This window comes from Varanus komodoensis, unplaced genomic scaffold, assembly GCF_004798865.1.
Source record: "Varanus komodoensis strain SLA01 unplaced genomic scaffold, ASM479886v1 scaffold16, whole genome shotgun sequence".
NCBI classification, from domain to species: Eukaryota; Metazoa; Chordata; class Lepidosauria; order Squamata; family Varanidae; genus Varanus; species Varanus komodoensis.
Window position 1 is genome coordinate 17,226,444 of NW_025335468.1, and position 24,152 is coordinate 17,250,595.

General features: G+C 41.7%; 1 protein-coding gene across 1 annotated transcript in view; it reads right to left on the reverse strand.

The window, feature by feature from the left end:
* Positions 1–441, reverse strand: part of DKK3 (dickkopf WNT signaling pathway inhibitor 3) — a 36,532-nt gene extending 36,091 nt beyond the window's left edge. The window contains exon 1 of the mRNA XM_044425726.1: positions 222–441. The gene's annotated coding sequence lies outside the window, so the exon portion shown is untranslated. The remainder of the gene's footprint in view (positions 1–221) is intronic.
* Between the last annotated feature and the right edge of the window lie 23,711 nt (positions 442–24,152).

Here is a 24,152-nt window from a genome sequence, read left to right on the forward strand (position 1 = left end):
TTTGGGCGAAACTAAGCCCCGCTGAGCTCGCCAGCGCGCACGGGCTCCACCGCGAGCCGCCCTTCCGACGCCACCCGCGCCTAAGCCGCCCCGAGGGGTGAGTCGCCCCGAGGCTTCGGCGAATGGGGCGGCATAGAAGTCCCCTAAATAAATAAATAAGCGCTGCCCAGACGCGGCTCCTTCCAGTGCCTGCTCCGCCCCACCGACCACCGACCGCGTACCCTTCAGTGGGAGCTCCGCGGGGCCCGCTCCCTCTCCGCCCGTCCCCTTCTCGCCTCGCCAACCGCGTGTGGAGCGCGGGGGCTCCCGTCCGGCTTCGGCGCTGCCCGGGCGCCCGCCCCAGCGAGGGATGCTGCGCCGCTTCCTTCCTCCGCGAGGGATGGCGCGCCCGTCCTCGCACGCCGCGCTCCGCGCCGCCCCAGCCCAACAAAAGCGGGCGGCGGCAGCGCAGCACTCGCCGCTATTGGCTGCGGCGCAGGGAAGACCAACCGCGGCGCCGGGACACAGCGAGGGGGTGAATGCCGGAGGAGGGGCCAGGTGGGCCGGCGACGAGCGCGGGGGCCCCGCCCCGCGCGCATGGGGGGGGCGAAAGCCCCCACCTGGACGGAGGGATCGCAGACTTCCTTCACGAGGAAAAGTTGCCCCACGTCACTTCAGCCCACACGTGCCATTGATGTGGCGCAGGGCAGGCCTGCGATGGGAAGCAGAACGCATTGGGGCCGGTCAAAAGCGGCAGAGAAAGAAGCCTAGTCCTATTCGTATTGACTTGCAAGGAAACCCTGTCAGTTTTTATGGGCTGCACTTATATTGCCGAATTTGTGGTGCAACTTTTGGCACAAGATGTGCGGGGAAGAGTGGGGAGTGGTCCTATCATGCAGTGCTTCTGGCTGGACTAGGATGGCCTGTTTGCAGTAATCTAGGTGCTGGGAGCCTATTGCAATGTGCTCTACCTGGGGGTGTCTATGAAGGCTCTTTAGAAGCTGTGGATTGTGCCAACTGCTGCAGCCAGTCTAATAACCAGGACTAGAAAATCTGCTCATAGAGCACCAATTCTGCTCTGCTTGCTTTGGCTGCCTGTATGCTTCTGAGCCTCCTTCCAAAGCCTATAAAGTTATACATGGCTTGGGACTGTAATACCACTCACAACCTGAATCTTACCCAGACGCTCAAGATCAACATGGGAGGCCTCCCTCAGAGTGCCACCTCTGAGGGAGGCTTGGAGGGTGGCAACAAAGTTGGGCTCTTCTTGGTGACAGCCCTCCAGTTATGGAGCAATCTTCCCACTGAAGCCCACTTGACACCAACCCTCAATTTTTCAGCACCGAGGTAAGACTGCTCTCTTCTCCCAGGTGTCTAAGATATTTAATGACATGACGGAGCATTTATGTCAAGTGGTTCTGACAGGTCTAATTCATATTAAAATGATTTTAGCTGTTAAAAAAAATTAAATGCTGTATATTGGGAAAAAGTGTGCTCTTTTTATTGTATTTATGGTGCATTTTTCATGAATTGTTCTGAACTGCCCAAAGAGCTATGACAATTGGGAGAAATGCAGTAAATGAAATCAAAGGACTAGCATTTGAGTCTCAGATATGTACAACCCTGTTTGATCCAGCTTTACTGAGAAATAAGTGAACATGGAATTGTACAGTTAAAATAACTCCTGGGCAAAAGATGGAGCATAATTTAGTCCATAGGTCAAACTAGAAACATCCACACTGGCACCTGTGTAGTATTGATGCTCAGAATATGAGAATAAGTTCATTGCTGAGTGGATGATGTTTGCTTTGGGAGGCCACCAAATAATCAAGGGTGGGGCGGGGGAGGGGCAGAGTGCCTAATGTGATGTGGCTGCACAAAGGTCAAATTGGGCTGCCTTAATAGAAGCATCACTTCCAAATCCATTAAAGTACTGGTTCCACTTTACGCAGCACTGGTTAGGCCTCATCTGGGGTACTGTGTCCAGTTCTGGGCACCACAGTTTAGGAAAGATAAAAATCTGGAAAGCATTCAGAGGGGGGCAACAGTGATGATTCAGGGACTGTAAACAAGCCTTAGGAAGAGAGGTTGAAAGCTGGGCACGTTTAGCCTCAAGAAGAGAAGAATGAGGGGAGATATGATAGCACCCTCTAAGTACTTGAAAGGCTGACACAGAGAGGAAGAACAGGACCTCTTCTTGATCATCCCACAGTGCAGGACTCCTGATAACAGGCTCAAGTTACAGGAAGCCAGATTCCAGCTAGCTATCAGGAAGAAATTCCTGACTGTTAGAGAGTAGAGTACACAACGGAGCCAATGACCTGGGGAGGTTGTGGGCTCTCCCACACTGGAGGCATTCGAGATGCAACTGGGCAGCCATCTGAGGGGGATGGTTTAACTGGAGTCCTGCAACGAGCAGGAGGCTGGACCCAATGGCCCTCTGACCTGTTCCAACTCTACTATTCTTTGATTCTATGATAACCGTTAACAATTCATCTTGGAATTCAGGATGTATATCAAAGGCTATCACATGCTCAGTCAGTGAAATTAAGGCCTGCATAGCTATGTTTTTGTTTTAAAATTAGTCTGTGTTTAGTTGTTTAAAATTAGTCTGTGCTAAAATATGCACTATACATTTGTTGATAGCAAATTAAATTGAGGGCTATAAGTTCCATTGCATGCAGTGTGGGGCGATGGGGGGGGGTACTTCCAAGTAATTATGGTTAGGCTTACAGTTATCATATGGCAAGCAAGAGTTGTTGTGTGTGTTTTTATACTAGAGGGGAAACTTGCATGTTTTGAAGGTAATTTAAATGCATAAACCACCCAGAGAGCTTCAGCTCTGGGCACTAGAGATATAAAAGAAAAAGAAGGTAAAATGCTGTGCAGATTGACCTTCCAGGAGAAATTCAAAGCTGATAGTGACCATGATTTGCTTGTAGATTGTAAACTGCTGCTGCTTGGGGCCTATTTCTATGCAGAAAACTGTATGGCTTATGGTGGAATTTAAAGTGCAAAACCCTTTCCATTCTATATCAGAAGCCCCAGCAAGGTTTGAAATGATTTGTAACTTTTCTTCTTTCTGATTTTGAATTGAACAGGAAAATGTAACATTTTAAAGTGCTTTTATAAAAGTAGGTTAGTATCTTTTTCTTCATGCCGTTCATTATAGAGTCTTTTCTGTTTTAGCTGAAACAGGAGAAAGGTTTCAGGGGGTTCCATAGAACTTTTATAACTGGGATTATGACTGCAGTCGTTAGGTTTTAGAACTGTCTATTACACTGTGCTGCAATGTGAAATGTAACCCTATCACTCAGTAACTTCCACATCCCATCTGAAGTTTGCACAGCACTTAGTAAGATGTGCCTGAAATGTGAATCTTCCAGCAGAACCAACTGCTCATCACTGATCCCACAACTGCAAGATTTTCTGACATTCACTGGTTTGCTCTTAAAAAGAAAAAAAGAACTAGCTTAAAAATGCTGGTGGGCATAAAAACAGGACAGACTAGTGAGTCACCCATTATGTACTGCAGGAGCTATGCAACTAACTGCAAGGAAACATTAAACCTCTGAATCATTTTCTGTCTGCCAGACCATGGAAACCTGGCAGTTCACACATGAACATAAGAAATTTTTCTCTGCATATGATTTTTAAATATAGAGAAAAGTGACACCAGCTGGTTTTGAAGAACCAGAAAGAGTTATAAAATCGTCATTTGTGTGACTGCAATTGTTTTCAGTAGCTCATGCAGACAAAATTCCCATTATAACATTCCATTTTTTAAATCAACCTCAGTTGTGCATTTGATGTGCAAAGTGATCTACAGTTATTGTATCATCATTCATTTTCATCACATTGTTTAAGACACTTAACTGAGGCACAATCCTATGCATATTTAAGTGCACAACCTTTTTTCTGTCCAAACATGCACTTGATTATGCCCCAATAGTTTCATTTTACAAAGGGAGAATAAGAGGCTGAAAGAAGGGTTGCAGTGTCTCATCCCACCAAGAGATGGCGTGAGAGCAACAAAGAGATTTCCGCATGAAGTAAGAGTCTGCCTTCATTTAGACCTGGACACCCGGGGAGATTAGTGCACGCAACAATGTGGGACTGAAATCAAGGGGAAGAAGACGTTCAGTTGTCCCAGGCACAATTGTTGGGATCTCAGAGTAGGGCCCTATATGAAACTGTACTGCCCATCGAGAGAGAGTGCTAAGTCAGAGCACTTAATGCTTTAAGGCGGCCCTGGGGCCCAATGTTCTGATGTGGTGTGAGGCAGCCACATGCATTCCTTAATGAGGCCAGCTGCTATTAAGTCCAGCTTTCCAGCTACTGTGCCATTCTAAAAAGTCGGTTGCCATCTTTATGCTGCTTCTGAAATTCCAGAAGCATTAGGCTGCCTGCTTCTGAAGACAGTCTCTTAAACTACATAGTCATTGACATGATTAGAAAATAAAATCAAAAGTGGCAATCCTGGGCATTGTGAGACGGGATAGGTTGAGCGATGGTGACTGGCCTAAATCGTCCAGCAAGCTTCATGGCCAAGTAGGCACTGCAACCAGATCTCCTGAGGCCTCATCCAACACTCTCATTCACCCCTTCACCACGCTGTTGCCCTGGTACGGTATCAGTTGGCTCCACCTTTCCTCACAGGTGTGAATCAGAAAACTGGCAAGGTGGCAATGCAAGATCAGAAGAGAGAGGCAGCACTGGCTCCAAAGCACTGCTTGGGAAAGCTGCTCAAATCATTCCAGGCCTGCAAGGTGGAGAGCACCTGTGAGGAAGGAAGAAGAAAGAGCAGTCATGATGTGAAGGCCAATGTATGCAATGTGCTGAGTGGCTATTTATAAGGTTTCTCCGCACACAGAAGAGGATAGCATAAGATTACAGCCCTGACAGGACCATGGCTGAGGATTGTAAGCAGCGTAAGCTTGCTGCCCACATCCCATCTATAATTCTTCATTATTTCAGCCAGAAGAATTGCTGTGTATCCCATCAGGATATCTGATGCATTCTGCCAGTGTATCCTTGCTGTGGGCAATGTATCTGGTGTTTCGGATAGGAGAGCACAGATAGAAGAGTCCTTCCAAATCCTTAGCCAAATCTTAAGTATAAGATTGTATCTTAAATGTATATTTAAATGCTGCAGATTAATGCAGGAGTGAAGCATAGTTATGGGTGGGAGGAGTGATCCTTGGTGGCTGTAAGGAATGGTAGCACAGAGAGCAGGATCAGGTCACCAAAGGTAAAACCGATGAGTCACCGAAGAGGAGCAGTCTTTTGAATCCCCAGCAACTAATACTGTAAAAAAAGGAAATTAAGCCACGTGAACGTTAAAACCATGAGAGGAAATGGGAAGGGGGATTCACTTGAAAGTCCTCATTGGGACCCACATCCCCCTGTCTCATTCCACAGAGAATCAAGTAATTTCATTGGGACAAATCAAGGATGAAAATCCTCAAAGTTGCATAAATGCATCATTCTCTATAGCAATTTATATCAAAAAGGGACACAAGAAGCAGGGTTGCAAAACTGAATGTGCAGCTTACAGAGAACTTACAGAGAACTAATATCCTCAAAGCAACACAGAAAAAGCAATGTTTAGAAACTAGTGAAATGCTGAGAGCATCCAAATCCATACCTTTCAACATCCAGCAGACCCTGTTGCCTAAATTACAATTGTGTATCTACTCAGAAGTAACAATGGAAAGTACAAAAAACTCATACACATCTATTCAGAAATAAGGAGGACCAATTATTCAGGAAAAAACATAGGAAGCAAGGTCTCAACATCCAAAATTCATCCATCCAACTAGCAATAAAAGATAGCAAAGCACTCTGAGAACATTTCTACACCCCCATCCACATATATATAGAGAGATTATGTACATATAAATGTTCAAGCTTCCTGATGTTTTGCCTGGCACAGTAGCAACACAGAAACAAAGTGAGTCTGAAGGGGTCTCATGGGCCATCTAGAGTGGCCCCCAGCTTTTAAACTGAGGTGCAAAACAGCCTTCATCAGGACAGCATAAATGGCTCAATGTGTGTGATGGATGGTGCTAGGAAAACAAGTCACTGTGGTATTTTGGGGTTGGTGTGAGAACTTGTGAGAGAGGTAAGCTGGGGATACAGCAGTGCTGTAGTGCCCTTGCTCCAATAAATTGATCAGCTCCAGTGGAAAATGCAAATGTGACATGTCCTAGAGAGGTCTAAAAGATCAGATCCATGGTAAAGTTGCAGTCATTTTACCCATAAACAGTAAACAAAAAGCCAATCTTTATATTACATGTGACAGAAATGCTCCCTCCTCAATAGACTGTAGTGTTAGAGACCCCAGTGTTGTTGCATAGAGTTGTACTTCCAAATTGCAGAAGCTCCTATATAGCCAGTTTGGTAAAGTAGTACAAAGAGGTGGAAAAAGCAAACATTGGAATTTTAAATTATGGAGAATGACAAGGAAAAAAAAGATAAGGTCTGTTTTGCTGAGGACTGGTGGAAGTTAGATTTATTGAGCTTGAGAGGAAGTATAGTAAAAGCTTTGAGTTCTGTGATGACTTAGCCCCTCTGTTGGCCAAGGTTGAAGCTAGGAAATATTTAGTTACCTTAAGGGTGGATGAGATGCTAAAATGGCTTTCAGGGGTCAGCCACTCACTGAGGTTCTTGCATCCCTTTTTGGTCTTCAGGTGCTTAAATCCAACATAATCCAATATATACAGGTGATTCCAGGTAAGACTTTCTTGTGTAACCGAAGTGTCTTGTTTACTGAATTCCGTGGGGAGAAGTTCCAGATGATAGGATCTTCAATTTGTAACCCTCCTGGTTTTTTCCACTACTTAGTTAACACCAGCACTTAGCAGGGAAAAAAAGCAAGAAACAATGGAATTGATGAAACAATGCCTTTTGACTATTAGTGTCAGGAGCCAAACCATCTGGAAGCATGCTTTGATTCTGTCAAATGTTGCTATTTTTCCCCCAAAGTGTGGAGGAGAAGTGTGCCAAGTTAACTTTAAATCTATTGACAGCAGCTAAAATATTGATTGCTAGTAAAAAGCAGAAATGCAAACACTCTTCTAGAGAATATCATGGTAAAACATAGAAACCAAGACTAAGCTTTCTGACTATGACTGCATGAGAGAAGGAAGAAAACTTATTGTGATGTACAAGGGTTCTGAGTTTATTTTTATTACACTTGTATATATTCATGATTTCAAATATGATCTCTGCATGGTATGTCATGTTGACATAAACTCATCAAATATAAATCATTAAACCACTGGCATTCTAATAATCATGAAATGACAACCACAGAGTCACAACACTATTTCTAACAGCAGGTGTCATTTCCCCGTAGCAGGGAATAATATGATGTTCCAGCAATGCCACAGGCATCAAATTCAGAAGATGACTCAGTAGATTAGTCAAGGCTTCATTGATGACAGCAATGTCAACATCTTTCTCATCGTTAAGTCAGTGGAAGTAAGGCTGTGCCTGTATGCCAGGCATCGCCATTCCTATCGTTAAAGTCAGAAACAGAGAGATGGAGAGGGAGAGCGAGAGGGAAAGAAAGAGAGAGGTTATTAATAGATACACCATAATCCAGAATGGCTACTGCCATAATGATGGCCTAATATGGGCAATCATCATAGATCATATCAGCAAAGTGATACGGTTCTCTGATGAGTAGTTCCATTTTAAGAGCTGTGTTTTCATATCGCAGTCCTTCTACACACTAGTGTAGTGTTAAAAGAATGCACTAGGCATCCTGACTTGTAGACTAGCAATGGCAGAAACTCCTTTCACCTGAGCATACTGAATAGCAGCAGCATCCCCATGATGTCCATTCCAGTTGTGTTGTGCAAGAATATGGTAGTTATACAGGTTAAAAGTGCAGCACAACTGTAACATACTTATTTATGTAACCTGATCTTCCCTTTCAGTGCAGCTCATTCCCCTTTTACTGCAACTATTTCCTTCCATGTAGGAGGCCCATCCCTGGGGAACTAGCACTGAAGATACCTGATACTATGCCATCTGGTTTTATTGCTTGCGTCCTACTGTATTCTTAAGTTAAGCTTCATTGCTTTCAGTGATTCTACTCTAAGTGGAATTAATTTTGAATTAAACCCATTTCCCTGAGTTATGGATGTGGGTGCCTTGAAGCTAAAGTACAATCTAGGACTGGAAAACAGTTCTTTTCATTGTAAAAGATTCTGCAGAGAGTGAGCAAAGAGCATCCATATAAAATGGTCTGGGGAGAGGAGAGCTAAAGTGTGTGTGGGGGGGAGTTGTTTAAATGGCATGGAGGAGATATTTAATTATGTAAGTGAGCCCACTCTAAGCTGATGCCCTAAATGGGGTATCGGAGTGGAACCTCATTATCCCCAGCCGGCATGGCCAATGGTCAGAAATGCTGGGAGTTGTAGTGAAGACATCTGGAAGGCTGGAAATGTCTGATCTGAGCATTTATACTCTGGCTCTTCAGCTGGAAAAGCTCCCAGTGCAACAATGAAAACAGGACAATCCCTGTCCTCAGCTTTACATTACTTATACCTGGTACCCTCCAAATGTTTTCAACTTCAACTGCCAGGATTACTGCAGTCCTTGGACAGAGCATCTGGCACCAGGTTCCCACTCATAGACTTGCCCAATCCAACAGCTGCTTGTGACAGGAGAGACACAGGACTCTCCAAGGGAAAGGCAAGCTGAAGTCTCAGTCTCCATCTCTTTCCTATTTTTACTTTTATTTTATTGCATTAATTTGTTGTAAACCATCCTGAGACATCTGTGAGCAGACGGTATAGAAAAGTTATAAATCAGTCAATCAGTCTCCAGTATCCTGAGTTTCTGAGCTTCAAAACTAAAGTGTTTCCGCAGGTGGGGCACTCAATGAGCTGAGCTCATTTTTCTTCCCTTCTTTCTTTAAGGCATTTCTTACCCACCTTTCAAGACTGCACTCTCTCAAGATGGAATACAGTGTAAGACATATAGTTCCCTATTGGGATTTTTAAAAACTGTGCCATTGTTTATGTCAAAACCATTTAAAAATGAAGCAAAACCCAGAAACAAACACTCCCCCCACAATCTCACCCTCAATTAAAGCAATAGAAAAAGCAGGTTTTTAAAACCATCTTTATTTATTTATTTATTTATTTATTTATTTATTATTAAAACATTTCTATGCCGCCCCTTGCCGAAGCCTCGGGGCGGCTCACAACATTGAATAAAATGCACAATAGATTAAAACAATAACAATTAAAATATATACAGTAGAATAAAATAAGCCGCCCTGGCCAAATAAAATTCAATAATATTAACATTTATATTTTTTATCTTAAATACAGCTGCCACTGAAGCTGTATTTGGAGGGAGTGCCAAAGGAAATAAGCAACCACTGAGAAAGCTCGAATGCCAACCAACCTCTCAGGCCAGTAAGTAGAGCCTCCAGTGATGATCATAACGTAGCACATGGACAGGGTCATATGAATGAAGGCCACTGTGTAGTAGCTCAGGCCCAGGGGCCAAATCTGCCCCTCCAAGGTTCCCGGTATGGTTCCCTTGGTTCCTTGATGGTTTGGTGGCTTTCCCCCATTCCAAAAGCCTGAACTGCATCACCTCAGGTGTAACTACTGACAGGAAGTGCTTGAAATGAAAATATGCTGATAGTTACAGTGTTCTGGCCTCCCCTTTGGCCTCCATGCACCATCGCTTTTGTCTTTCTGCCTGGCCACCACGGGGCCCAACCGTATAAGGCTGCGAAGGTCAAAGTCAGTGCTTCAAATGGAGCTCAGAAATGCCACAGCAACCAGTGAGATTTGCACTGACTTGTTGTGATACAATACAACTATCTGATCGCAACAAGGACTTGAGTGGCCACATTCTGTATCAGCTGAAGTGTCCAGGTTGTATTCAAAGGGTGTCTCATGGATGGAGCATTAAAACTCAGTCTAGGTCCATGTTGCCTAGATATTGTTGCAACTGGCATACCAACAAAACTTGGTATAAGGGCCTGGGGATAGGATTAACTAGAAGGCTGAAGAAAGGATTAACAAGAGGGTTTCAGTATAAGTAGAGGAAATGTAATGTAAATGGTAGCTTTGCTCCAGTAGTAAGAATAGAGTTACCAAGTTGTCTTGCCTTGTTGATAAAGGTGAACTGGCATTCAGAAAATGTAAATTTACTTTGTACTCCGAGCTGAAATACGAATGTTCCCTGTGTTCCAGAACAAGACTGTAAGTGTTGCCAAACATATGTTCCAAAATGTGAATGTGAATGTTCTATATCATCCTAAATTGAGTCTTACAAGCCGTAAAACTGTTAACCAGTCAGGATAAAGAAAGTGTGCCAAAGCTGTATAAGGAGCAATACATTTCACACTGTTCTTTGTTACTATCGCTTTATGTATTAACCTCTTGCATGCAAGGGAAGAAAAGCTTACTGCTAATATTTTTGTGTGGCAAGTACTTCTATTATGTAAGGACTTCCAGAGAGAACCAAGGAAAGCTTCTCTTGGGACTCAGCTTGGAGTCCTGTGACAAAGGCATTCATACCTATTTCTGCCACCTGCACTTCCACAGACAGTGTCAAATCCCGAAATAACTCCAGACTTTGAACTTGGTCCCTCAGGGAGAATGCAGCCCCATCTGCATCAATTCAGTCTCTCCGTTCTGATGAACAAATGTCAGTTTGTTCACCGTTGCCCATCCCAAAAGCACCTGCAAGCAGCCTATTCAAAAAGTTCACAGCTTCCTGGAATTAGTAGGTAAAAAAGGTACAGCTGTGTACCATCCACATATTATTGACACTGTAGACCAGACCCCCAGATGACTTCCCCAAGTGGTTTCATGGAGATATCAAATAGCACGGGAGCAGAATAGAACCGTGTGGTACCTAGTGGAGCCTAGGAGGCTAAAGTCTGTTTAAGGCCCAGTCTGAGCCTGGCAGTTGTTGGGTGAAATACACACTGAGTTTTTCCAGCCCCACTTGTAGCTCTCTGTGGTGTTATCCATTGCTTTGGTCTAGGCTGATCTTGCTTCTCAAATCCTCTAAAGTTGACCATCCCGGAACCTGACCTTTGCTATGCATGATCTTTACTATTGGATCTGAACTCTTGGTTCTGTACTCTAAACCTAGCTTAACCGGACCTCACACATGAGAAAATGGAACTGGGCTTACTGATTGTCTCTCTGAGTGCAGCAGGACCCGTAACTGAACTAACCCTGTGCTCAGCAGAACGTGTGACCTGAAGTGGTGCTCCACTTTCCCATGCTTCAAATAGGCTTCCTCTCTGCCTTGAAGGGAGGGAGATGCTTGCTTGTCTCTGTCCCTTCATATACTTTGCCCCCATTCATGAATCTTGTTCAGGGATAATGCCTGAATGAGGCTGAAAAAGATGCCAAGAACATCTGCCCCTTTATTAAGACAAGATCTTCAAACTGTTACACCATGAAGTGATTTATGCCCAGAGGCACCTGGGCAGTTCAAGAAAATGGCACAGTACAACAATTATCAACATGCTGGGGGTCACAGAATTAAACCATGCTTCAGTGCTTTTGAAATCAGTGTTTATCAGCAGAGTTAAATGCTTCTGTTTCCCTGATTTTTATGTGATTCACAGTGCAATCCTACCCAGAAGCTAGTCCTGTTGGCCAGAACTTATGGTTAGGTTATAGAATGCATAAGATATACACACTTTGCAAAGAGTAAGTCCCATGAAATCTCATACCTAATATATAACCCCCCCCCCTCTCTCTCATATGTGTGTGTGTGTATGTGTGTTTTCTTTTGAGTTACCATTTTAAAATACTGCTGGAGTACATTCTATTTCTCCTTTTTAAAAACCATTCGATTCCTCCAACATATTTTTCAGCAGCAACAAAATCAGGCAAAACCAAAATGCCCAAGGAGTTAATGACCCCTCTTGAACGTCCACTAATACATTCTTAAACTTGTAGCCGAGTTATTTCTGAAATGCCAACTGAGAACTATTTCTGCCTGGCTGAAATCCACCCCAAGCAGTCAAGGGGGCAGAATGTAAGAATTCAGAATGTAAGATATAGATGGACTCCTGCACTTTGTGCACAATTGTTACACAACAGCCCAAGGTTGTCTACGGAGAATCATTTATTTGGGGCAGATACGTTATTGTTCACAGAGGCACACCAAGGGCACGTCTAGCCCCATAACAGTTGTTCACAGGCATTTCTTTGCAGGGGAACAGTCTGTTAAGTGCATTGTTTCCCATCACTGCAGCTCTGATAGTGACAAGCATATCATTGGTGCAGCTTAAAGATCTAGAAAGTTGTTGAGCAACTGTGGATGGTTGGTTTTTTATTTCTTTTTTGTTATTGATGTTTTGTTGGTGTGTTTGTTTGTTTGCAGGTTCAAAAACATGGCTTCTTATGACTTTTCTTTGCTACCAGCCCTTTCTCTTTACCTAGTGCCTCAGGTGTAGTTTTGTACCACCACAATTTTTGCTCCAACCTTAAAGAAAAAAACTTTATACCAAAGTATAGAGTATTCAGGTATATGAATGAGAATTCATACAAAAGAATGCAGTTTAGATAAAGGTCAATGCATCTAAATTTATTTATTGATTTATTTAATTATAATATTTACTGTCTCCCATTCTCATAGGTTCTGGATGGTTTACAAGAAATTAAAACCAACAGTGATTAAAATCAACAGACAACATATTAAATAAAACTGACACAAGAACTAATCTGAAAGGCGTGTTGGAAGAGAGGCATCTTCAACTCCCTCTTAAAGGTAGGAGTTTGGACAATCAGACACATCTCTCACAACAGACCATTCCACAGCTGAGGGGCAACTACTGAAAAAGGCCTCTGGGTAGTTGACATAAATCTTACAGAAGCAGATTGCATTGATATAGCTAAATACATCAGTGTGGCTGGTATTTCTGCACCCTCATTAACTGATGCCTTTGAGCCCAACTAGACATGCTGTTAAGTGCATAAATGCAAATGATATGCAATTTTGGTGTTACAAAAATGACAGCAAAGATGCCTGGATAACCAGTTCAAGGGGGAGTTTAATTCCTTCTCCCCCTGCCACAAAAACATGTATTTGTACTTCAGGGAAAATATGCTACTGCAGCTCCATAGTGAAGATTTTTGAGCAAAATATGAATTGTGAAGCCAGACAATTGCAAATTTAAAATTTCCTTCTCCAGATAATCAATGTAATATTGAGAAAAATTGCCTCTGTGTGTGGAGACATACTAACAAAATGGGTTTAAAAAAATAAAATAGGGAATTCCTTATTACTTTAATGCCATCTGGTGGACTTTGTTTGTAACAGGTTTTACGTGTCTCTTGAACTTTTAACTTTAACTTAGACTTCCTGTTTACCATTGCTGTGCAAATGGCTGAGAATATTTTAATGTTTTTAATATTGAAAAAATAATGCTCCCAGCTTTCATAACCATCTCTAAAACAGCAGTAGTGATAAAAATCACCTTGTTCAATAAAGCCCATTATATAATGCATGACGTTTTGTTTAGCAGTATCATTAATGCTGCTGTTCAGTGACAAGACAGCTGCAGTTCCTGAGTGCAGTTCTATGTCCAGATAAAAACTTTGTGGAGTCTTTAAGGACAAGGGCGGGAGAAAAACTTGAACAGAAATCTGGGATTTTGCCCATTTTGCAGGTAACAACATCATGACGGACACTGTGTTTGCAACACAATACACTGGTACGTGCATAAGCTCCCATATTTCATTATGCAAAAGTGTTGTACTGAATGTGAAATATAAAAGGCCTATCATATTTATTTCAGAAGAGGAATGTTTCTTAAGTGTAAGTCACATTTTAATATACATTGGAAATGAAATATAGAAACTTTGGGGGAGGAAAGTGTGATAGCCGCTGCATCTGCCAGTACAGGCATTTCTTTTCAACACTGGCCTTAAATTTTCAGAGTGATAGCAGGATTTTTAAATATATATATTTTACTATCAGCTTAAGGGGACCTTCTGAAGCCCAGCCATACCAGATGCTGAAGGTCTAGGTCGGCCTAGGGGAAACTGGGCTTCAGAAGGTTGGCCTAGAGGAAACTGACCTCTGCAGGGGTATAAAATGCCAAAGGGTTCACTCTTGCAAGCCTCTGAGTAGCAACAAGGTTGTAAATATGTCATCAATGCTGTCATTAGGGATCCTGGAGAAATCCGCAACTGATTCAGCTTTTAAGAATCTGGTCTACAGATTCCACAGCCGACTGCTTTTTCTTTCGTTCCCAAGTCTAGTTTTCTTGCATACTTTAAAGAAAAAAATTTTTAGGAGGATTGGCACAAATCCACACTAATGTGACTGTGCATTAGCACTAATTTGCACCTGCCCATCACATTCTGAAAATTCTTATGTAAAATGCTCCATGATAGGTTATGGGAAAAACTAGGAGAAATCCAACAACATTTCTCATTCTGCAATAAACTCCATCATGAATTTTACATATCAATAGCTTGTAATCTGGCACTAGTCAGGATATGTATATTACAAAAATGAAAGTATAGGCATTTATCTCTTAATTGCATTAGCAATTATTTGTTAAAAGCCACTATTTAAAGATTTGCTAAAAAGCTATATGCTCCCTTCCCACTACTCCTGTACCCATGAGAAGTTTTCCCTAAACATCCAAATGCACCCAGGAAAGGATCCAGCCATTGGGCTACGAACATAGATTGATTTCAGAGTATTCCATTCCCTGATACTTTTAGTGTAACCTGAAACTCATGTATCTAGAAACTTCATCAGTGTACCAAATCTGAAGTAGAAATTTCACAAAAAGTAAAAGTGAGTTTTCCAAATGACTGTTCTGTTTGGGTATGTACAAAGGACCTATGACAGGCATCAGTTATATTTTTGAGAGAATTTTCTTAAATTAATCTATTTGGATTGGAGCTTCCATTAAAAGCATGGATAAACATATAGTATAGTATCTAATATAGTATACTTACAAATCTAATATTAATTTTGAAAGTCAGATCAGAATAAATAAAGAATATAGGTATAAATCATATTTATGCTTCTTGTTGTAATATATAAAAGCCACCTTCTTACAAGATTATCCAAAGATTTTCTAAAACTAAGTAATAAGCCAGTTTCATCATTATTGCTATAATTTTAAACACATCATTAAACTATTATGTAACTCAATTTGCAAATTCTGCATGTAACATCCGATTTATGTAGTTAATGTTTTATAGAGAAATCTGTTCGTTTTGTTGCCTAATGTCACTTTTTTGTGTGAACAAGCTATAATTATTCTCTTTGACTGAGCCCATATACAAGTTTGGGAACATTTTGCTTTTAATAGTTTTAATGTCATTTATAAGTTGCACTTCTTATAAAAGTATAATTATAGAAACCTGTGTGTGAATTTAATGGGCATGAAAGTGACAGATACACATCCAACAGACAGGTGCTATGCAAGTTGTTCTCCTTAGTTCTGCCAAAGCACATCACCCTTGATCTGCGGCATCCCTGCTATGCGTTCCCCAGCTTCCCTGTGCCAAATGTTGTTTCTTCCAGTGCTCACAAATGCTGCTGTCGGAACAGAAATAACTGTGACAGCCTGTGCTTTGCACATACTTATTTGTATCAGTAGCACCTTGCTGCAAAGCCAATCAATATCTGAAAACTGCGTGTTGATATACGCAGACAAAGTCCTATTTGACATGGGTCTGAATGGAATACAAAATGTTGACTGGCCCAAGTTGATCCCCGTATATATTAATCTAATGGCTGAATAAGAATTTGAACTTGGGTTTCTAAGGCCAGTACTCAACGCTCAGTTATTATGCTTGAAATATAGCACTAGAACTCAGACCTTTCAATACTATTCATAGGGGGACACGACCATTTTTCTGGCATGTGTTCTTTCAAGACAGTTTGTGTGAGCTATGCATATATATTCTAGTTGTCAGCCATCATAGAATTAACAAGTTTAAAGAGTTTTTTAATGGATAACTTTAGAACTCATTTGTAAAATAGTCTGCCTTTTAAAAAGTCAGAAATAAAAGCCAAGCTAGCTAGCTAGCGAGCTAGCAAGTGGTCTTTCCCAGTTTTCCTTGTCACAACAATTGAGTTCTTCAGTGGAACTCTATGACTTTTTGTTTGTTAAAGAGAGTAGTGTGTCCATCTATATGGTCTCTTAGGGCACAGGTTCATTTATCTAGAACATTTCTTTGTGTTCTAACAACTCTAAACTTTTGTCTAATCTATTGTGCTGACTGGGGCATGCTGAGAATTGTAGGATTTTTTCTGCCTAATTATGCATAAGATTACATCTTCAAGAAGTTTAAATCCCAGAACTCCTTTGTTCATGCCAGCATTTCCTGTGCACATGAAAACAGCAAGACAGCTGTCCAAAAGATACATTTTTTCCAGAGATCTAACTACCCACTAAAACACCATTCCATTGAATTAAGCCTGCACCCAGAATAAGCCCTTTGCAATTTCAGTGTTTCTGCCTCTAGATCTTCTGGGTCATAGCTGATGGTCTGCTGAGTTCAGCTAGGCTGCAGTTAAAAATTTTCAGGTCCTGCCTCTCTCTTCCATAGTCCATTAGTGATTGGCTAAGAAGGCCAACCTCACATTTATCAAGGATGAAGGGATATTAAGGAGGGGGCGGCTGTTACCATTTGATCTTCATTCTCATCTCCATCTACCTGTGTTAACTTGCCTCTGGATTTAAGTAGTACTTGGATCCTGTATTGGCCCCTGTCCTTATGTAAAGTACAAAATAGGTTTAGGTAGTCCTTGGTTAGTTTTACATGTACCATCGTTCCAAATCTCTGATTTCTTAACTTGATCTCATTTTCACTGATATTTGTACACCTTTTTACCCCTTTCCCATTCCTTACTGTAAATAAATATATCTATTTCAAAGTTTGTGTGTGTTGTATTTAAGACTCGGTACTCAACTTGGAGCCTTCCTTGTGGATTGACCACTCTTTAGAGTTTTGGCTTGGAGCTTGAAATACAGGGCTGAGCTTGAGCACTTATTTTTGTGCCCGAAGTGTGCCCTGAAGGTCTGAGAATCCCCTGGCTAAGTGATGGCCCCAGTCTACATGGTAAGTGTTTGCCCTTGTTGAAAAATGCACAGTTTCAGGTAATCCCCTCTCACTTCCATCACTGCAGCTAGTGGGTTTAGGACAGGCAACACGTACAAGCAAAAAACGGAGGGAACCATTTCTGCTGCTCAGTTTCCATAAATCATTGTCCTTAATTTACATGTCTATAAGTGTATCAACAGACGTATGCCAGTTTTTGCTAACAATTATTTCAGAATTCTGGACATTTTTAGAATGGTGCTCTAAAAATAAAGCTTAAAAACAATAATAAATTCATCATAAAATCAAATGGGGTGCATTCATATGTCACACCAAGTTTCTTTAAAAATGAACCTTGACAATAAGCTTCAATGGACTGGTTGTTCCACAAACAACCCATGGTGGAACTGATGGTCAGGTTCTCTGTGGATAGTTTGGCCCCTCCATCCCCTCAGTCCTCCTGTGGATATCCCAGGGGACACCACAGCAGGATGGAGTTGTCTCTCTCCTCCTCGGTACAATCACAATTTCATTTTTGGCTTGCTGTGACTTTTTCTCCTATCTACTGCCCTTTTTGAGGGGGAAGTTTGCTTCTGCAACTGCTGTTTTGACAGTTCCTTCAAAGCGTCCAAGCTATCAGGCCAGTTCTTCAAATTTAATTCTGGGCACACAAGAAATAGGTTCATTCTTTTAAAAAAATGCTGCATTTGTGCCACTGCAGAGGTTTATAGTTGTGTAAACACCGAAATCTGAAGCTCAGCTGGGTGCTGGTGCGGAACCTATTGCCTTAGGTTGCTACTGTGGAGTTATGGAAAAGAAAACCATTTGTATTTGCAAATGAAAAATGAGTAATCGGCAATTCACTGATATACCAGAGAGGTTCGCCTGGAGCCATATTTATACTTTTTTTGGTACCACACAAAGACCTTTTTCATTCTGCTGGTATTTTAATTGTTAAATCGGTTTTTAATGGTATTTTACATAACATAAGGGGGTATGTCTTTTATAAAATTAGGAGTCCCGGTGGGTGTGCTTTTATTGTTGTTGTTAATGTTTTAATTGATTATGGTGTTTTTATACTGTTTTATATTGTTCTTATATGATTTTTATTGTTATAACCTGCCCAGGGAGCCATGTGGCTAATGGGGCAGGTTAGAAATCAAATATATAAATAAAATATGAATAAATAACTTTAATTAAAGCTAATTCTAAATGTTTCTAACTTTTAACCGTAACTAATTATTTTTTTCATTAACTGTCCCCATGATGGGTTGTCAGAGTAACTCAAAACATATTAAATTGCAGGCTAACTCATTTTACTAATGATGGAAGCATTTGGGATATCAGAGGGACATGTTTCACCTACCATTTGGAATGACCTGCTTTCTCATTTGAAGCTGCCCCATCTTTCTCCCCTTTGAAAGTGATCTGCTCTCACACAAGCTAAAGCAAATGAGGAAAGATAAAAAGGATCTGTCCATGTCCAAGACCAATGATGCCTGCAAATCCATCTTTTTCAGAAGAACACAAGGTATGCATTGGTCCTCTTAGCTCAATATTGTCTGCCCTGCTGGCAAAATCTCTGTAACAAACAGGGAACTGACTATTCTCAATCTGCGTAGTACCTCATTTTCCTTTCATTCTTAATCACTGGCCACATATATACAGGAGTAGCAGGAAGAAAAACAATCAGGAAAACTTTGGCCCAAACAAGAGGTATCTTAGGGGATGATGAATCCATGCCAGGTATCAACAGAATCTTTCCACAACAGTTCCAGAAACACCTGTTGGACCCTTAAGGTCTTACCAACACCTCATGAACTGAAGGTATCAAATGCAGCTGATAGGTGTAATAAGATCAACCGGGTACAATTTCCTGTCTGTCAGTCTTCACACATAGGTTGCCAGCGATGTAGTCACTGTACCCATGTCACAAGTCAGACTGGCATGGACTTAATATGGTCCAGGTTTTTCTAGAGGTGCCTCAAAAAATTTGGAGCTGTTGGTCAGTTGCTCAGTAACCACACCCAAAAAGAGAAGGAGAGAGAACAAATATGTATCTCTACAGTTGACTTCTTTAAGAGAAGTTGAACAGGTTTTGATACCCCATCCTTCTGAGGTAGAAACACTGCTTAAATGTATCCTGATGTTGGGAACTGGGCTTCCTTCTTCACACATTCAAACCACTGGCCTCTCCTTGCAAAGCCTTATTCTTTATTGACCGAAGCAAATAACAGAATGAACCTCTGAGCATGCAGAGTGGTTTGTTGAACCCAGTGTAGTGTTCACCTCTAGGAACTCTCCTACTGAGCATGCCTGGGCCCCATCCCTTTAAGAGGGGCCGTCTGAAAATCAGCACACCTCCTTTCTGTGCACTGATCCTCCAATCTGTTGACCAAACCTCATGAATTCAATTGTTGTGGCCACCTCTGTGCCTGAGAAACTCCCCTGCCCCAAGTGCCCATCCACCAACTGTACTTCTTGGTTATCCCCAGAGGCTGTCTGGCCTTGGGATAAGCATTTCCGCCACTCTCATTCCAGAGTCTCAGCTTGGCCCACATTCCCAGTCTCTCCTCAGTTCTCCTGCAGATTCTGATTCTGATTCCTCTGAAACCTGGTCAGCAGTCCTTGAGAACAAGCACCCAAAGCAGCCCTCTTTCTCATTCCCAACACTACTAATGCACAGTGACCTGGTTCACACGAGGCAACAACCCACCATGGCCAGTGACCCGTCATAGATTGCTGTGTCATGCAAACCCAGCCTGGTTTACCCATGGTGCCAGGTTTATATCTCCTGGAAAAAAAATCCACTTTCATAACTCCTGATGTTCCCATAGGTACAAGTGCAGGAATGTGAAGCTTCAGCTGGGACAGTGCCCTGAAACAGACCTTCTGCTGCAGTGAAGCAAATGCCCTGGTTCTCCTCCAGTCTGCTTTCCCTGGACAGCTGTCAAAAGGGAATCTGTCAACAGAAACCAAAGCAAGATCTTCACTCATATAAAGGCAGTTATGTGATTTATACCCATTCACAGCAAGATTCATCCACTTTTTTCACCCTGACAATGCTCTGAGTGAGTGCACATTTTACATTTTCCCTGAAACGGGGGGTTTGTGAAAGTGCTAAAGTGCATTCTCGTTTTTCTTGAGAAAAGGATTTTTTCCCAGCTAGCTAGCTGGCAAAAGTCTGGGGTCCTTTTAAAAGAAGCTTTAACAGGGCAATGAGTGGCTTTTGCCAAGGACTTAAGTCTATATATGTCCCAGTCGAATAAAACCCCAAACCCTTAACTATTACTGACTCTAAGCTATCCACCTCCAAATTTAGTATATGGATATCAGTTCTTCTAATACAGTTGTAAAATTGTAGTTTAATAGCACTATATTTCTACCCACAGTCACACCCATGGAAGAAAGGCAGGATAATCATTCAAGCTATTCAACCCTGGCACAACTAGCAATAGGAATTACCATCACCAGTGAGTAGACTGGTGCCATCTTCTACACACTGGTAGTAACATGGGCATGGAAACCCTGTGTAGCACTACAGGCACAGTATTCCAATAATACCTCAACCACCAACAAACATGCTTGTGTATTGCTAACTCTCCATGGGGGGATGTTCTTCAGCAGCAGCTGTGTGCCATGTGTATGCTGGAAACTTCCCTTCTCACATGCCTTGCAGAGCCTGAAGCTGGAGACACTCAAAGTGTTTATGCAGCAAAACCATCACAAACAAGGAGGACATGAGAACAACCTACATGGGTCATTGAGTTTCTAGTATCTATGACCTGACCAAACCTTCTGCAGTGCCCCTGAGCTTACTGTCATAAACAGGCTACACTCAAGGAAGGGAGAAAATAATCTCCCAGTAGATCTTAATAGTGACACCTGAGAGCCCATCTAGCACATGGCTGATGTGGCTAAAGAAATGCTCTCAGAGATTCAGAGGTTTCAAACAACTATAGAATTCAGCACAACGACTGATATGTGGCTAAGTATTCTGGCTTTATACAGTGCTCTGTTGGTATTTACAACTGACACTTCAACACTTGCACTATGGGCTACCAACATAAGAGTCAATAAAACCCGAGAAGGTTCCAAGTTTTAAATAGTAACAGTCTAGAATGCTCCTTCTGCGGAGTATCCAGTGAGTGGAGCCAAACAGTAACTGGAAAGCTACATTTTTGTCTCTTTGAAGTGTGTACAAAAGCAAATGTGTACAAAAGATCTTGCATTCTATTTTGTGTCACTCTGCATGCTGGTTTCTCCTTCGCCCCACACACTGCATTTAGCCAATGCAAGATCTGCATTGCCTCTGACTTCAAGCACTGGTGATGAGAAACAGGAGAATGCTGTGTCTGATCCAGGAGTGTGTAAGGAACTTGCTTTTTACCTCTCCCAATATGGACCTGAGTGGTGTCTCCTGGACTAATATGTATATCTGAAACATCATTATTCAGATTATTCTGAATTTTGTAATGCAGTTTTTTGCCTCAATAACTCCCAAATTCATTTAAAATGCACATTTTGGGACACAATAAAATGTATTTAAACACAAACTCTTATACAGAGCTTTTGGGGGATGGACCAGCATTATAAACAAACACAAGTTTAAGTGATATAGAATGGAAATATACCATTCCATCCACAGCCTGTGTTTCAGTGCCTACAGAGGCCAAGCCCAACTAGGTATCCTTCCGCTGTTTTGCAGTATAATCCCCAGGATTTGGATAATTAGCCATACTAGCCTGTTGGCTGATGGGAAGTGTAGTCCAAAACTTCTGGAGGGTACGAGGTTGGGATAGGCCTAGATGCATCCGATCAAGTGCTGTTGGAAACAGATAGGACTGATCCAATAAGACTATTTCTTATATTCAGAAAATGTTGTTGTTGGATATGTTTTCAAAGAATTGCAAACATGTGTTCATACATACTTTGCATTCCTGGGAATTTATTTTGCAATATCAGATGCTGTGTTATCAGATGCACTGCCTGGAACTTTTACACTGTTTATTATAGCTCCATTGAGTAAATAACAGTGGAATCCTTTGGGTATTGGGTCAGACATAAGTCTAACTGAGTTGACTGAGAGTTACTCCTAGATTAATGTGCACATGATTGCGAAAAGTCCTACAACTCCCTGCATTCTCCAGCTAGCCATGTGGTAAGGGCTTTTTTTTCCTGACAAAAATAGGACTGCACCATTATTAAGCATCTTTTCTGTTAAGCTCTGCTATTTATAAGATACCTCTGTCCTTCAAATGCAAAAAGAAGGGAGAGAATGCACCAGTCTTCATAGTACTCCAGCATTTTAGGTGGACTGCATTGTTTCCCAGTTTAATGATCCTTCTGCTGTTTGCTTTCAAAGTTCAGAGTAAGGGAATGAGTCTTTGCCCTTCCCAAGGTTTGCTCCCTGTGCAGTGATTTGTGCTTTGGCGTGGACGAGCGCCTTGCTGGTGCTAGCAGCTGTCTGGCTCCACAGGAGATCAACGCTGGCACCAGGAGGGTGGTGCATCTTTCACATGGTGCTTGAACACAGGTGTGATCATTTTATAAAGGTCACTTCGGTCCTGCCTCCTGGTGCGAAGCCTCCCACTGCCTTGAATATTTTCCACTGTGTGATTGTATCACATTGTCTACTGCGCAATGCTTGCCCTTTGCTGTGATAAAAACAGGTCAGAAGGAACATCTAGATTACCTCTTTGTAGGACAGGCGCAAAACAACTCAAACACAGTAATCCTCGGCGGAGCATCCCTGCAAGTGGCACTTTCTTTTGTCTTTGCATCTTGGGCCGCACCGATACACAAGCAGGAATGGAAGTATGCTGGCACACGGACACTAGCAGATTCCTTCGTTAAAGTTGAGCACATGATGTGGTGTATCAGCATCTGACCAGCCCAAACAAACAAACATCAAGTACGCCCTAAATTGGAAAAAGATGACAGTCAATGGGATTAGGCATTCTGCTGTCTCCTCCTCCATTTCATTTCATTTCATTTCATTTCTATCCTGCCACACAGCCAAAGCTCTCTGAGTGGTTTACAACTGTTCATAAAAGAGATACCAAAAGTGTAATAAAATATATAAAATCAGAAAAACATTAAAAGAGCAAAAACCAAATAATAAAAAAGAAAGACTCTGTAAAACACCTGGGATGGACAAGCCCCACAAGCCTCTGGGTATCCAAGTTAGCCTTTAAACACCTCAGGAGAATGGGCATCACTGAGATATGTGGATATATAAAAATTGCAACTTTAATCAGAATTTTGGCAAGTGTAATTCTGATGATGATCTATTTGTTTGACTTCTATACCATCCAAAAGCCAAAGCTGTCTGGGCTGTTTATAACATTAAATAATGGAATGATTTTTTTCACAAACCTTAGTCGTCACATATTTTTTTCCAAACTACAACACAATTAAATCCTTGCAAACATCACATCCATCAAATTACAAGTTAAACAGTCAATGAATAAATAGGGGAAACTGTCTATTTCTCTTTGCCTTCTGCTTCTCCCGTTCTACAGGCATGCCTTTTGATAGAAGCAGCTTGTGGAATGAGAAATTGAGTAGCAAATCTCCTTACCTTGGAGTCTTGAAGATTCTGTGACTGGGCCTCCATGATCTGTCTCCAGGTAGATAAGTCACAAGGTGATGATGCCACCATCCTAAGATCTTTCAGACCTTGGATGAAGACAATACATTAAGCCACACTCAGGGGTTATGTATGTGTTGACTGTGGGTTGTTGCTGAAACATGGGCTATTGCTTTTTTTGAACCCAGAGATAATAACAAATCACAGTTTGTTAACCACAAAAAACATGAAGATGGTTTATTGTAACAATGGTTTATTGTTAGATTGAAAACTGTAGGTTGTTTGTGGTTAACAAGCCATGATTTGTTAACATGTCTGCATTCAGACAACATGATAACACACTTAACAACCCATGGTTCAAACATGACCCACACTCAGCTCTTGAGTGTCACTTTTGTTGCTTGAATTCAGTCTCTGAGTTGAACGACTTTGCTGCAGCATTGGTGACCAGTCCAAGGAAAACACAGAAGGGGCCTGAAGATAAGGCATGTTTCTTGTATAAG